Below are 15,108 nucleotides of genomic sequence, written 5' to 3'. Positions count from 1 at the left end.
GAGAGTAAATATTTGGGATTGGGACATCTGCAATTTTTATTTCAATGTGGTTGGGATGTTTCTGAAGGGAATAAGTAATTTGAGCAGATTTGCTTGCATTTATATTCAGATTTAGATCTTTCAGGTACTCGATGATTTCACAAATCTGTGAATTCGCATCATTGATAACTTTGCGAATATCATCACTGGCTTTGGAGATTATAAATAACTTTAAGTCATCGGCATAAGCCAGTAGATTGGGATTTTCTTGTAGAAGTGGTTGAAGAGATGCTGAAAATATAGTACTGGAGAGAACGGCTCCTTGGGGAATGCCTGTTGAGGTTGTGACGAGAATATTGTCAGTACTAGTGGGGAAGAGGAGAAGTCTGCGATTTAGGCTGTATTGAAGATAGGAAATAATCATTGTGTCAACGAGAAAATGATTTTTTAGTATTTGAAAAGCTTTTTTGAGATCTATGTTGTCGAAAGCACCTTTGATGTCAAAATAAAATACATCGCATTGTTCCTTATCTTGAAACGCAGTTTGGATGCGTACAATGGTGTCAGCTAGGCTTGTTGTTGTGGAGCGCCCTCTAGGACCATAATGCATGTTGACGGGTGCATTAGCGAAGCTTGCATGTTGAAGATATCGGAGCATGATTTTTTCAATAATTTTAGTAATTATTGACGAAACAGCAATTGGTCGATGGCCGGGGTGGTTATTTCTACAAGCTTTTTTAGGAATCAGCGTAATCCTGAAAGTTTTCCACTGTCTTGGAAGGAATGGCCGGCAGATGCACCTGGAAATTATATGCACTAACGAATCAATGATCTATACGCTGGGCAATCTAATAATAAAACGAGGGATGCCGTCAGGACCTGCACTACTACCAGGCGTAAAGTGTAAAGTGTGTTTGGTGTCAAGCGGCACCAGGGGTCTTCCCCATCTCCGCGCTGCTTGCATCGTGATGGGTGTGTCAGTTTACTGGAAATGCCAGAGATTCCAAGGTGTATGGATATTGTACATGTGTAGTGTTGTGTACCGTTGTTCATCTGGTCATTTAGCCGCTGGACCCCTACTGAGGCACAACGTTGCCCCACTTTCGCCCCGTGGAGGCAGACCAGGAAACACCAGTAGACTATAAGATTTACTCTGGCAGGTCCTGCCACCTAATTTCCTGAGATTTCAGTGGCTAGGACCTTAAAAAAAAAAAAAAAAAAAAATATATATATATATATATATATATAAAATATATATATACATACCCTTTAACATACCTTTTACATACCTTACACATATATTTTAACCCCTGGCTTTTTGGCCGTGAAGGGTATTAAAGATTATCTCTCTCTCTCTCTCTCTTTATGCGCTCGCGTGGAAGGGAGGCGCTAGGAACGGGAGGCCGAAAGTAGTGGGCGAATGTGGGTGAAGACTGGGGGGAAAGGGCGTAATTGGTTAACTGCACGCTGAACTGTATTCTTGTTCAAAAGTTGGTTAATTAGCAGGGCTTGACCGGGAGATGTATCATGTTGCACGCTGGCTGCTTGTTCATAAGAATTGAATTCTATAAATCTGTTTTGTATACATTTGTATCAAACTGGATTTCAGTGCAGGTGTCAGAACTGCTTGTTTTCATATTGCATCTTATCCATTCAGAAACTAGATCATGCTGTAAGGTAGCTGTTGTTTTTGTAGAAAGTGCTCTTTTATTGTGCTTTAGCGTGGACATAACATAATTTTTGTAGGACTGAATTTTTTTGAGTTGAAACAATGCTCTGCTCTTTTTATATTTTATGTGTGCTGATGAAGTGCCGTATTTCTTCCACTGTCTGTGGTATTTTTGCTTACTTTTAAAGTAAGGTTTCAGGTGGGATTTGAACCAAGGTTTGGAGTGAGAAGATATTCTAACAAGTTTGGATGCCGACTCTGTTTTCAGTTGATTCAGCCATTTTATAAGAAGAAAGGTGGCGTCCTGTATAGGAATATTTTTGAGAGAATCCCATCGATAGTATTTTAAGAGCTGCAAAAACTTTTCTTTCTGAAGGAATTTAATTGATGATATTCTTTTAGTGATTTCCAGAGGGGGGCGAGGATTCCCGTAGCAAATTGTTGCTTGCAGTTCCATATTTTTGTGGTCAGATTTAAATGTAATGTACGTACTAAGTTTTTCATGCAGTGGAAAGTTAGAGTATACAAGATGAAGCGCTTGATTACCTCTTGTAACAGGGACGTTGATTTTTTTAGCTCCTAGAACTAAAAATGAGTCGGACAGCAGCTTCATTTGTAGATTATATTTGGGCAGGGGAAGGTTAAAGTCGCCCATAATAATGATGTTAGTTTGAGGCTTAAGAACAGTAGTGATCCAGGTTATTACTTCATTAATGATGTCATCAGTAGGTTCGGGCAGAATATAAATATTATAAGTTTGAAGCAGAGAATCCTTAACTTGGATTAGTAGGGAAATTCCTTCAAAGTTGAAAATATTAGAGTTGTACGTGTTCAAAACTTTAAAATTGGATTTTAAAATTATTGCTGTCCCACCACCTCTACGATTAATTCTTGATGTCATGAATGGCGTGTAGCTGAGATTCTTCGGCAGTAGGAAAACATCTTGTAAAGATTCCTGCATCCACGTTTCAACTAAACATATGATGTCACGCGATTCTTCAACCATTAATGAAATAAGCGTAGACACTTTATTTTTGATGCTTCTTACATTTTGAAGAAAAATGCTGAGATGGACATTTGTGTTAGAAGAATGTTTGCAAACAGATGTATTAGATGGGAAGTTAAATGATGGATTTAGGATGAGAATTAGGAATATTATTCTCTAGCTATGCAGAGAATTCAGCAGATTGAGAATTAGTTGGTACCTTTTCACTAGAGTTGTTGACCGATCCTCCAATAGCTCCATAAAATGGCATGACGAGTAGACCATTTGGCCAGATATCAGGATTCAGATATTGTTGTAGGTCACAATTCTTCATCTCAATTCTAAATGATGAATATGTGGGATGTTTCGTTCTTATTTTGAACGCTCTACCTGGAATTTCTAGTTCTAATAGTACCTGGTCCATCTGCTGGGAAGTAGTATTGGGGTCTAGCTTGCTAATAAAAATTTTACTACTTATAAGCGTCCAACTATTTCTGTTTCTAATTTTAATACAAGACTGCATATTTCTTGTTCCTATTATGCTTGCATATCTGTTGTTTCTGCGGGAAAACTTAAAACTTGGGGAGTTCGTAGGCAAGCTATTACGGGAAGGCACTTCACGGTTCCAATAAAAAAAGTGCAGCCATTATCAACCCACTGCAGGATGGAAGCCTCCTCAACAATTCATGCTGAGGGAAATGGACCATAACCTGCCACGCTGGTCCATTGCAGGTTGGCAGACCGACCGTATTCAGCAGTCAGGGGCTTGAATCCCGGTCTGCTCAAAGAGTGCGTGCTACTGCACTCCCGCTCCTGACCACTCGGCTACGGAGGCCTTGTTCGAATAAGTCCTTTATTTCATTCAAAAATTGAGGTTTCTCGCTTCGATGTTCGCGTCATAAAGTGTGACGTTATAATTCCTGTTATTTGTGTTTGAGTGCTTTATTATATGTTATTTTACTTCGCAAAATTCAGTTAAATTTTCTGATTCTATTGATAGGCGTGTGCATATCGGTGATTCTTTCCCTCGAGAACGCTCCTTCTTGCAGGCAGTGAATAATCAACAGTGACCTCCTCGTTAATTTTGACGTAAAATGAAGTCCAGTCGGCTCAGACTAGCTTTTTGGAACCCCAGGTAAGCTTATGCAGGCAATTTTCATGCTTTATTTCTCGAATTATTTAATTTTTAAACTATGCTGAATCTTGGGCCCAGACACCATCACTTATAAATATACCCGTACATTGAGTCAGTTTTGTATTTCGAGGACCTGTCTTGCGGGCCACTGGCTGCTTTTCATATTATAATATCGTTTGAATCATCCGAGCATTTTAATGAATGTGAACGTTCCAGTATAAAAACCCCAGAGGGCGAGTCTTAATCAGCGCGATCCTTCTTTAGGATCCACTTCCAAGTCGATTATAATTTCTGCGAACGTTCTTTAAATTATTTTTATATTGGAACAACTGAGATTAGCAACAAACAGCGAGAAGTACTGAGCCCATGCAAGTTGCTAAAGCGGAGTGTTTATCTTTTATCTATTCTTTAAGAAAGCACCAACAAAATTACACAACCGTAAGTGTTCTGAGACTCACTTGATTTGTACGAATGCTTTTCCGAATTCTTTCAGATGGCTAGCGATTCATTTACGATTCCTTCCTCAACTTGAATTTATACCCCCCCCCCATGTGTGTAGCCTCAGCAAGTGGAAGAATACCCTTAAAATTCAGCTTACTCAATCCATTCAAGGCTTTAAACACCTCATCAGATCTCCCCGCAGATGCTTGGTCAGAGGACGCTGCAATTTGTTTGCAGAACTGGAGCCTGTCTAGGTAAGAGCACCCTTTTATTCCCTTCACCAATCTAGTTTCTCTCCTCTCTCGCTCTGCACCCGTCCCAGCAGATCTAAATCCTTCTTAAAGTGAGGCCCCCAGACCTGCATACGGTATTCTACTATAGGTGCGGACTAACCATGTCCTTGTACAAAAGGATAATCACATCCTTATCCCTGCTAGAAAAGTTTCTTTATACCACTGACAAAACCCGATGAGATGTCCTGACAGCATATCTGCACTGCTCAGAGACTTTCATGTCTGGCTGCAGAATTACCCCCAGGACATTTCAATCTCCACTACAGTGAGTGTAGCACCATACACTCGGTACATTTCTCTGGAGTTACTGCTACTCATGCGCAGTACCTTGCATTTGTCAAGGATAAACATCAACTACCATTTCTCAGCCTATCGACCCAATTTTTGTAGACCATGCAGTAGCTAACCTGATGATTGGCGTTAACCACGTTGTCAACCTTTGTCATCAGAAAACTTAGACATTAAGCCTGATATATCTTCATCAATATCACTGATAAATATTTACCACATATACAATGGGCCTGGCGTTATAGTTATATAACGCTCTTAGTTAAATAACGTTAGTCCACGAAGAGCAGCGGCTCACTGATAACCACTCTCTGTCTTCTTCCACTTAACCATCCCTTTATCCATAGCAGTAACTTGCCCTTAATGTCACATTGCTCCAGGTTGTATATCAGTCCTTTATGTGCAACAGTATCAAAAGCCTTCCTGAAATCCAAATATATGATATCAAAATTATTTTTGGCATCCAGTCAAAAGTCTTGGTCACTGGGTCATCAAATTGGTTAGACAAGACCGCCGCTTAAACAAATCCATGCTGTGACTGTAGTATAACTGCATTACTGTCCAGTGACCCTGCATTACTTATTTAACCAGTGATTCCATTTACCTGGAACAAATGTTAAGCTAACAGCTCCGTAATTAGTCGTGTTGCCTTTTAATCGTCATTTATGAATTGGGGTTACAATTGCGCATCTCCAGTCTACAGGGACCTCCTCTAAATCCAAAGATGCTCTTATAATTAAGGCTAAAGGTTTGCTTACCTCCTTTGCTGCCTCCCTTAATATGACTGGATAGATCCCATTCACCCCACGGGCCTTTTTCCGTTTAACTTGAACAGTTTCTCTTCCACTTTCCTTTCAGTTATTAAAAAGCTATTTAGCACCCTCTTGTAGTTTGATAAATGTCTCCAATCCCTCCCCTAAAGAATTCCTTATGTGTGAAAAGAAATGCAAAACACTCGTTTAATATTTCAGCAACTTTAGCAGGGTTATCAACTGTTAACTCTACTGTTGGCGCCTCCGTTGCCAGATGGGCAGGAGCAGCAGTGCGCAGCACACGCTTCTTGATTAGACCTGGGTTCGAGCCCGTGACCACCAAATACGGAGGATGCGGAAAGGTCAGGGAATGACCACCGCATATCCCCGGAGCAATATGGCTTTAGTTGCTAATGCTCCTAAAAACCAAATAACAAACAAACAAACCTTCTACTGTTAATATAAGCATAGAAATTCTTGCTGTTTTTCTTAGCATCCCTTAGCAAAGATTTCTCGTAATCTGCCTTCGCCTGCCTAATCTCATTTGTTACCTGATTACAGACTAGTTTATATCTGCCATAGGCTTCTGCGTTGCCTGACAATTTATGTGCATCCCATGCATATTTCTTCTCTGCCACGAGTATCATTAGTTCATCTGACATCCATTTAGGCCTAAACCTTGAACAATATTTCTTAATAGGTATGAAACTTTTAGTAGCTTCCACGATTAATTCCTTGAATGCTTCCCACTTAGAATTTTCTTGGTAACATCAGTTGGTCCCACTGTACACAATTTAAAAACTGTTTGAGACCCCTGTACTTACCTTTACGGAAACAAAAACCCTTTCCTTTAGCCTTGATGGTAGCTACATCTTTAAGTAAATCCCACTTCAGTACACTGTGATCACTGCCACCTGGTGGTTCCTTTATCCGCAAATTCTTAATGCATGAAGAATCACTGCTGATAACCAAATCAAGACTATTGCATCCCAGTGTTGCCATTTTAGCGGTTTTCCCGCTAGATTTAGCGGAATTGCTTCAGGTTTAGCGGATTAAAATATGAAATAGCGGATAGCGGATTTTTTAGCGGGAAGAGTATAAATGTTTAGCATTTTATATATTTTGGCAATGTAACATTTAAATTAAGAAATATTTATTTAACAAATATTAAATTAATTGTTCAAGTAATTATTTAATTAACAATAAAAATATTTCATAATTGAAATGTTTTATCGATATACATCGTAAACATAGTAGGGATATCATATTTCATAGTTTTTTTTTTGTTTTTTTTTTATAAAGCGAAGAATCGGTTTTATATTATTCTGGAATTTCCCTGAGGAGAACCCCAACAATTTTACGTAGTTACGCCCGCGGTCAAACGACCTGACCGTTGGGTCATAGCTTTAATTGTTGAATCAAATCTAAAAATGTGGGAAAAATTCTAATGACGCCTTTTTTTGAAACCGCGAAGAAATGGCATTGAATAATTTTTATTCGTCGTATTTGATTGGCTTCCAAGAAATGCGATCCGAATTACCGACATAACATTAAAAGTCATTTAAAAACTTTCAAACATATTAAGTCAGTAGAAGAACCATTTTCACCTAATAGATCAGGCAACCAATCTAAATTAAATTTTCCCACCAAGAATTTACAAACAGTGGAAGCTGAAGCAAAGTTAAGTTTGTTTGTTTGTGCTCACTCGTCAATACTGGCAATAGACCACCTTGGTGAATTATGTAAGAATGCATTCCAAGATCAAACAGCCAAAACTTTAAAAATTCATCGAACAAAATGCAACGGCGTTATAAAATATATCCTACACCCCCACTTTCAGAAAGATTTATTATAGTCAGTGCTCAATGGCTTTTCAAATTATAGTTTGTTACTAGATGAATCAAACGATATTAGTGTAACAAAACTATTAGGTATTGCAATTGTGTATTATGATGAGCAATTCGATAAAAGAGTTTCTACATTCTTAGCTCTTGTAGAATTAGTATGTAACGCTGAAAATATTTCAAATTCAATTAAAATAACGCTGGAAAATTTTAAACTTCCTTTAAATAAATAAATGAATTTTATGTTTATACTCCGGGACGACCAAACGGTCAGAGGGGTTAACAAGATACACAGAATACAAGAAACAGTACCGTATTCAGCAGTCACGGGCTTGAACCCCGGTCACTCAAGGCACGTGTACTTATGCACCCGCGCGCCTGACCACTAGGCTACGGCATCAGAGCCAGTCTGTTTTCAGTATCATTTAATCTACCTTCCATAATTACAATATACCAAAAATAATATGAAGAATTAGCTGAAACGATTTAAACCAGAATTTAAATAATTTGTGGGCTTTGGGACAGATAATGCTAGCGTTATGATTGGAGTTAATAACAGCGTTTATACACATTTGAAGTCCGATGTACCGAAATTGATATTAATTAAATGCGTATGTCATTCTCTGCAATTAGCAGTATCTCATGCAACCCGCGAAACATTCCCTAGAAGTCTAGAATTCATGATCGCTGAAACTTATAATTGGTTTAGTAAATCCACTAGCTGACAAAATCAATTCAAATATTTATACAGTGCCATAAACGATGGTGTAGATCCGAAAAAGATAGTTCATTCGTGTCAAACAAGGTGATTATCCATTGAAGTTGCTATAACAAGAATTTTAGAACAGTATATTGAAATAAAAGCCCATTTTGAAATAACTCGTTTGACTGGCAAACGTTATACTGCATAACTTCTTTATTCAATGTTCAAAGATGAAAGTAATTTCGCGTATATTTTATTTTTAAAACCTATCTTATCTGAAGTACAAAGAGTAAACAAATCTTTTGAATCAAATTGAAAAAAATGAGCAACAGTATATAAACATTACTCTTGTTAAATGGGAAAACATCAACAATACAATGAAGTTTTGGTCAGAAGTTTAGAAATATCGAGATGCAAGCGGTGAAAATCCATTTAAAGAAATTAGCCAATTTGCATTGGGTATTTTAATTTTGCCATTATCCAATGCAGATGTGGAAAGAATATTCAGCAACTTAAATCTAGTAAAAAACAAAACACGCAACAGAATGAGTGTTGGCATGGTTAATGCAATCTTATCAGTACGATACGGGCTCAAAAGAGTTGAGCCCGTATCGTACTGATACAGGCTCAAAAGAGTTGAAAAGTGTTGTAAAAATTGTTTTACCTGAAGAAGTGCTTCGCAAAATAGGTACACAAGAAGCATATGATGAGGAGATATTGAATTTCGAAATTAATTTAGATTTTTAGATATTGATTTTATATTAAAAACAGAAAATAAATAACTATTTATATATACTATTTGTTTGTTTGTTTTTATTCACTACAAAGTACAAACAAATGAAAATTTTAAAAATTTGGCGGGTTAAGTGTTAAAAATAGCGGATTTTGAGTATGCGGCTAGCGGGAAATATTATTAAGAGTTGGCAACACTGTTGCATCCTCTTTTATTCCTCTCTAACATGCTGCTGTAGAAAACAATCATAAAAAATCTACAAAAGTCTTGTTAGTGTGCAAGTGAATATCACAAGTTCCAGTCAATATCTGGGAAATTAAAATCCCCATTATAAGACAGTCTGATTTACTGGTCCACTCCATTTCCCTGTACAGTTCCTTATTATACTCATCAGAGTCATTAGGCCTATAACACACTCCTACTCTCATTTTTGCTTTCCCAGTGCTTATGTCACACCAAACTGACTCAACATTGCACTGCCCACCCATGTCAAATGGTGCAAATATCCTTGCACCCTTTCTCCTGTTAGCAAGCTCCGATCACGCTGACAAAAATTCTACCCCTTGCACAATCTCCCTCTCCAGGGCCAAATTGATTGAAAAGGCTGTCACCATATACTCCCTCCTGTTGTATCTGGGATGAATTGCAGACACTTTCAAATTCAATCCTAACTCGCGACTTGTTTTCAACATTAACCTGTACTTGTTAAGTCCCCAGATCTCCACTTAATGTCATTAGTGTCAACGTGTATAACATCACCTTTTGTGTCCTTAAAAGATGATATCTGCTCTACAACGTCATCAACTTGTTCCCCTTAGTTCTGTTTCACCTATCCTTTTTTTTTGCGCAACAAAATTCCAGTCTCCCAGACAATAGAGTCACCTGATTCAGTGTTCCATTTCGGATCAAAGCTGTTAGCTTACTTTTGTTAAATGTTTCAAGACTTGCAAGTGTTCAATTAAAATTTCTTTTCTGAACAAATTGTTTCTTTGTATCGCATATTTTATTATTTACAGACCGTAGACACTTTGTGATTTCGCAGAGTATATAAAACCTAAAATTAGGACAGTCGTACACTAAAAAGATGGACTACAGGTAAAGAACCTCAACACGAAGGCCAGAAGCAAAAAATGTGTGTTTATTTTCTTTTATTGCGGCATCCAAGCACCCGTGATAAATAATAGAAAACAAGAGGGAGGTCATAAAACATCGGGAACTGAATCGTGTAATTTATAAATTATTTAAAAAACGAAAATAAATAAACAATTCTGAGTTTATATTGGCACGAGGAGTGTTAGACAGTGCAGAGAGTTGATATATTCTTCTGTCCTTCACAAAAGTCTACATCGTACTGTTTGCAAGAAGTGCCGAAGCCCGCTCTTACCGAGGTCCAATTTGTTTTTATGTTGCCGTGTAGATTTGATGATGGCTTTTCAGTCGGTACACAAAAACAGATCAATAGGCGTTTGTGTACCGGGTCACGTGTTCCTATAATGGCGACGTACATCGAAACAACGCAAATCGGACATTTTTTTTCACAAAAAGAAGACGCGCTCCCCCGTTAAAACCAGCATCACATTTTTGGGCTCACTCACTTAAGTTTAACTTAAATACTCATTCCTAATTAAATAAGTGCTCGTTATTCAGAACAAACATTCGAAGAACCCGAGGCGCCAAGTGTCTGTACGACTTTATAGGGCAGTTCTACTGAGTCTCCATGGAGATAGTTTTTCTCTTCCAGTTATGATTATTTCGTTAAAGTGGCTCTACTTTCTTAAAAGAACTAAGGAGAGAGTCCAGAAAAAGGGAAGTACTTTTTTCTTTAATTTAAATTAGTCCTCACCACCAATTATATAATTGTATAATAGTACCAACATTTGCTGATGACACAGCAGAACTTTTAACCGATGAAAATCCAATAATTGCAACAGAAGGATTACAAGAACAGCTTTTAACCAGACACAAGCTTGGCAAAAAAAAATGGCGCATGAAAAGCAATGAGACGAAATCTACTCGTGTTACATTCACAATGAGACTGGAAACATGCCCAACAGTGAAATTAAACGGCCACGCCATACCGCAAGCAGACAATGCTAAGTACCTTGGAATCCATCTAGACAGACGCTTAAATTGGAGAAAACACATTTGGACAAAGAGGAAACAACTTGGTCTAAAGGCTAGCAAGTTGTATTGGCTTCTTGGAAGGGATTCCAAGTTAACATTGGCAAACAAGCTATTTATATGCAAAGTCATACTGAAACCCGTGTGGACCTATGGCATCCAGCTTTGGGGTACCGCCAGCACCTCAAACATAGAAATACTACAATGCTTTCAATCAAAGATGCTGAGAACCATTACCAACTCGCCCTGGTACGTTACCAATAAAATGATACATAGAGACCTGAACATGTCAACGGTAAAAGAAGAAATACGCAATTACAGTGCGAAATACCAACAACGACTAGAAGTGCATCCAAATTACCTGGCGATGAACCTGTTGGATAACAGCGAAGTTCCCAGAAGACTAAAACGCCAACATCCGCTGGATTTAGTGTAGTGCTTAATGTTTTAATTAAACTAATCTATTCGGTGTGAATGCAGTCGCCAGTGATTAAGTCAACTCAATAGAAGTGTCGTCGCTGGAAGTCTCCTTCATTCAAGACAATCCTACTGACATCAGATTTATTTAATGTTCGTTATCTCGAACAGATTTTAAATGAACATTATAGTAAAAAAAAAAAAAATAGTCATACTCTCTGTACTAATCGGTACGCTTGACCACTAAGTGGCACTGCTCCCAACTCCCCGCGGTGGGGCCAATAACCTGGGTGGAAAATATCCCCAGATAAAGGGTCAAACATGAGTACCAATAATTCCTACACGACCCCAACATTATTAAAACTGTCAAACGGCAGAAAATCGAAATTAAGACAAACTCGGCTGGGGCCTTTCTAATCATGCATTCGACCAACGCATTCACTACAGGCAAACTATCACTATCAGGATTCAGAAAGAACTGCAAAGTATAGCTGGATCTCCAAAGACTGTCAAGTCATTGAAAACATTAACTCGAAACACTCACAGCGACTACTGAGGCCGTTGTGGAGGATTTCCTGTTACGGTGTTCCCGCATACATTATCAAACACAACGAAGGAAGTAGTGTCTGCTTGAGATTTCCTTGGTGTTTCAGCAGAGGAAATCTTGACCGAATTTAAAGATCAAGATGTGATTGAGGTAAAAAGAATCTTAAACAGGCGTGAACATAATATTTTCAACCAACGCGCAATATAATTCTTGCATTTAACTCGCCGCAGCGTCCCACATCAATCAAAGCTGGATACTTAACTTGCAACGACAGACCTTGCCTTCCAAAACCTTTGAGATGTTATAATTGTCAAGAGTTTGGACACGCACAAATGCCTTGCAGAAGAAACCCCATTTGTGCAAAATGCGGATCCTCAGAACGCAATTGTTAAGACGGCAACGCCTCCTAGATCAAATGCCCAAATATAAACAAGACCATGCAGCCTATTCAAAGAAGTGTGATCGGTGGAAAATTGAAAAATAAAGTATAACGCAGCGTATCTTACCAAGAGGCTAAAAGAAGTGTCATTCCACATAACACTCGAAAACCAATATACGCACATAATGCTCGTGAATACATAATACCTCCTAATGAATCTTTCTGCTAGAATTAATTCCAACAGTCAGTACAGGATCAAGCAATCGACAAACCCAGTACATGTCCCACCCGAACACTTCCTTTCCTATCAGAAAGGTAGGGAAAAGGAAATCTTAACAGAACAAGAGTGTGTAACGGTGATATGCACGTTGAGAGGTGGAAGAGGAGGAAGTACTAGACCTATTTATCAAAGAAGACATGAATACAGGTAAACCATTTTTTTTTCTGAAAAAGGAAGAACCAAAAGCAGACAAACTCAGAGCTTCAGTCCTTCGAAAGCAAGCGGATGGCGTATCAAAAAAAAAAAAAAAAAATAATAATAAATAAGTAACGGACATTTTCAGAAAAGACAGGATACAGCACGGCACAACAGTAGGAGAGATGTGCCCGTTCTTGTCAACTGTCATATTCGTACAGAACAGTTACCACTTGGCACTCCTCTCGAAGCAGTACCCACCCGAGTAGCCATTTATATACGCATAACTGCGTGTTCTCTATGAAAATACAACATGCAGCACAATGAACTTAACGATCTGATATCATAATTACCTTTACTGTGCTTCATCCAGGACTGTGGGCAACGAATTCACAGACCACAAGGGAAAGTTCATTGAACAACTGACAGTAATCTCTTTATTCTTAATGATGGATAGCCTACATACATACATCCCGTCTTGGACAAATACTACAATTGATATGTCCTCCAAGTCTTTTCCCCCTTGTTCAAGAGGAATGAAACTGTGCATCACCCCCCCCACAGCCAGCGACCATTCTCCAATTACAATCAACCTGCTATGCAAAACCACAAATCTCCTACAGTGATTTGGAGCAAAACTCCAAATCTCCTCTGACAGATTGAAAACTCCAAATCTCCCGAAGAGAAATCTGAAATGGAAACTTGAGAAAGCAGATTGGAAAAAATATCGAACTTTAGCAACGCTGGATTTGCAGACAGTTCAACAGTTCACCCAGCGAACCAATCACCTATATTACCAAAAAAAAAAAAAAAAAAAAAGTGAGACGCTGCTGATAATGCCATACTGAAAACATCTGCAAAATTATCAATACACCCCAAAATTGTGCATCACTGACTGTTTTATTTTGTTCCCGTTTGGCCTTATGGCCAAACGGGAACAAAATAAAACCTGCAACAGCTTCCGCCGCAACGGTATTGCAGCAAGCACATTCAATACAAACGAGCACAAATTTGAAGAGCCCAAAAAGGCCTCTTGGGTGTGTTTTTCCGCAGCAATAAATAATAACGCCACCTCCCAACAAATCTGAAAAGCCATCAAGAAAATAAATGCATGAATTAAAAAGGAGGTTATCAATATTGGGCACAACGCTGTTACATCAGACTAGATAATTAAACAACCGAGTGAGATTTCTTTACAATCACTTCTAATTCTCTACCATCGAATCTATAAAGAAAATTGCTTCTCAGAACAGTGGCTCCATGCTGTAGTCCTTGCTCTCTTGAACCCGGGAAAAGACCCGACCAATCCAAGTCATTACAGACCCATTGCCTTAACTAGCTGCTTCCGCAAGATTTGGAGAAAGTGGTTAACCACAGACTTATACGGTATCTAGAAAATTATAAGCTTCTACACCCAGTCCAAAATGGTATCAGACGAACAGAACCTCATTAGATATTTTCGTAAAATTGGAACACTCAAAATACGAATTGCTTTTTTTTTTCGATCGGAACACCAGTTTACTGTTTGCTTTGATATCAGCAAAGCCCACACTGCCTGAAATTATGGAATTCTTAATCAGACACGGATTAAGTGGACAACTGTCCATCTTCATTCAGAACGTCCAGCAACACCTCAATTTTCAAGTGCTCTTTAAAACGGCATTAATCTAAAATTTTCCTAAAGGAAGAAGGTGTGCTTCAGGGTTGGTACTGAGTTCTACTCCGTTCTTAGTCGCAACGAACTCTACAGCAGAACAACCACCAACCACATAGTGTGCATAGTGTGCATAGTGTTAGGGTCAGGCGCCACCTGTGATTTCTCACATCTGCGCCATATGTACGCTGTGAAGAAATACAGAACTACTGTAAATGCCAGAAAAGTGTTGTCTGTTGTATATGACATATTGCGTTAGGTTCTGTTGGGTGTCCTGGCATTTGGCCGCAGGGCCCCTGGTGGGACCTCACGTTGCCCGCACACACCGCTAGGAGGTAGCCAGGCTGCCCATTATTCTCTGGCTAGTCTCCGCCAGGGTCGCCTGAGCGTCCTGGACGAAGACCAAGTTAAAAAAAAAAAAAAAAGAGAAGAAGAGAAGAGAAGGTCTGGGGAACAAGAGGAAGAGGGATCTGAATGTGAGGAACAAGCTAAAGTGGACAGATAGAGAAGGCAGTCCACCCGAGTAAGGAGAAATAGGGGATGGGTAGAGGGATCAAAAGTCACAGGGGCAGGCGCCACTGTGCGAGTGCCAAAGGCCAAGCACTCTCTGGGAGTCAGCTTTTCAAGGAGTGCCAACCATGTCTTACTCTTTTATCAGTTTGGGAAAATGCTATCCGACCCCAGTTTGTGTTTGCACTTGAAGGTCGTTGTTCTGAGCAGCTCTAAGTTCAGCAAACTTTGCCCGTCTGATGG

At 38.9% G+C, this 15,108-nt stretch overlaps 1 long non-coding RNA gene across 3 annotated transcripts in view; it reads left to right on the top strand.

Annotated features, from left to right (window-relative positions):
* The window catches only part of LOC150077617 (uncharacterized), a 408,832-nt gene that overhangs the window by 157,788 nt on the left and 235,936 nt on the right, over positions 1 to 15,108 (top strand). For 2 of the 3 annotated variants that reach the window (XR_016547714.1, XR_016547715.1), the window contains exon 2: positions 3,634 to 3,768. This is a non-coding gene — a long non-coding RNA (uncharacterized LOC150077617). Of the gene's footprint in view, positions 1 to 3,633; positions 3,769 to 15,108 lie in introns of those variants that run through there. The other variant, XR_016547716.1, reaches the window with a different exon arrangement.

Source organism: Mastigoproctus giganteus, chromosome 12, assembly GCF_048544385.1.
Source record: "Mastigoproctus giganteus isolate SK-2022 chromosome 12, ASM4854438v1, whole genome shotgun sequence".
Classification (NCBI taxonomy): domain Eukaryota; kingdom Metazoa; phylum Arthropoda; class Arachnida; order Uropygi; family Thelyphonidae; genus Mastigoproctus; species Mastigoproctus giganteus.
The sequence above is the reverse complement of the archived record's forward strand: the minus strand, read 5'-3'. Positions and strand labels throughout refer to the sequence as shown.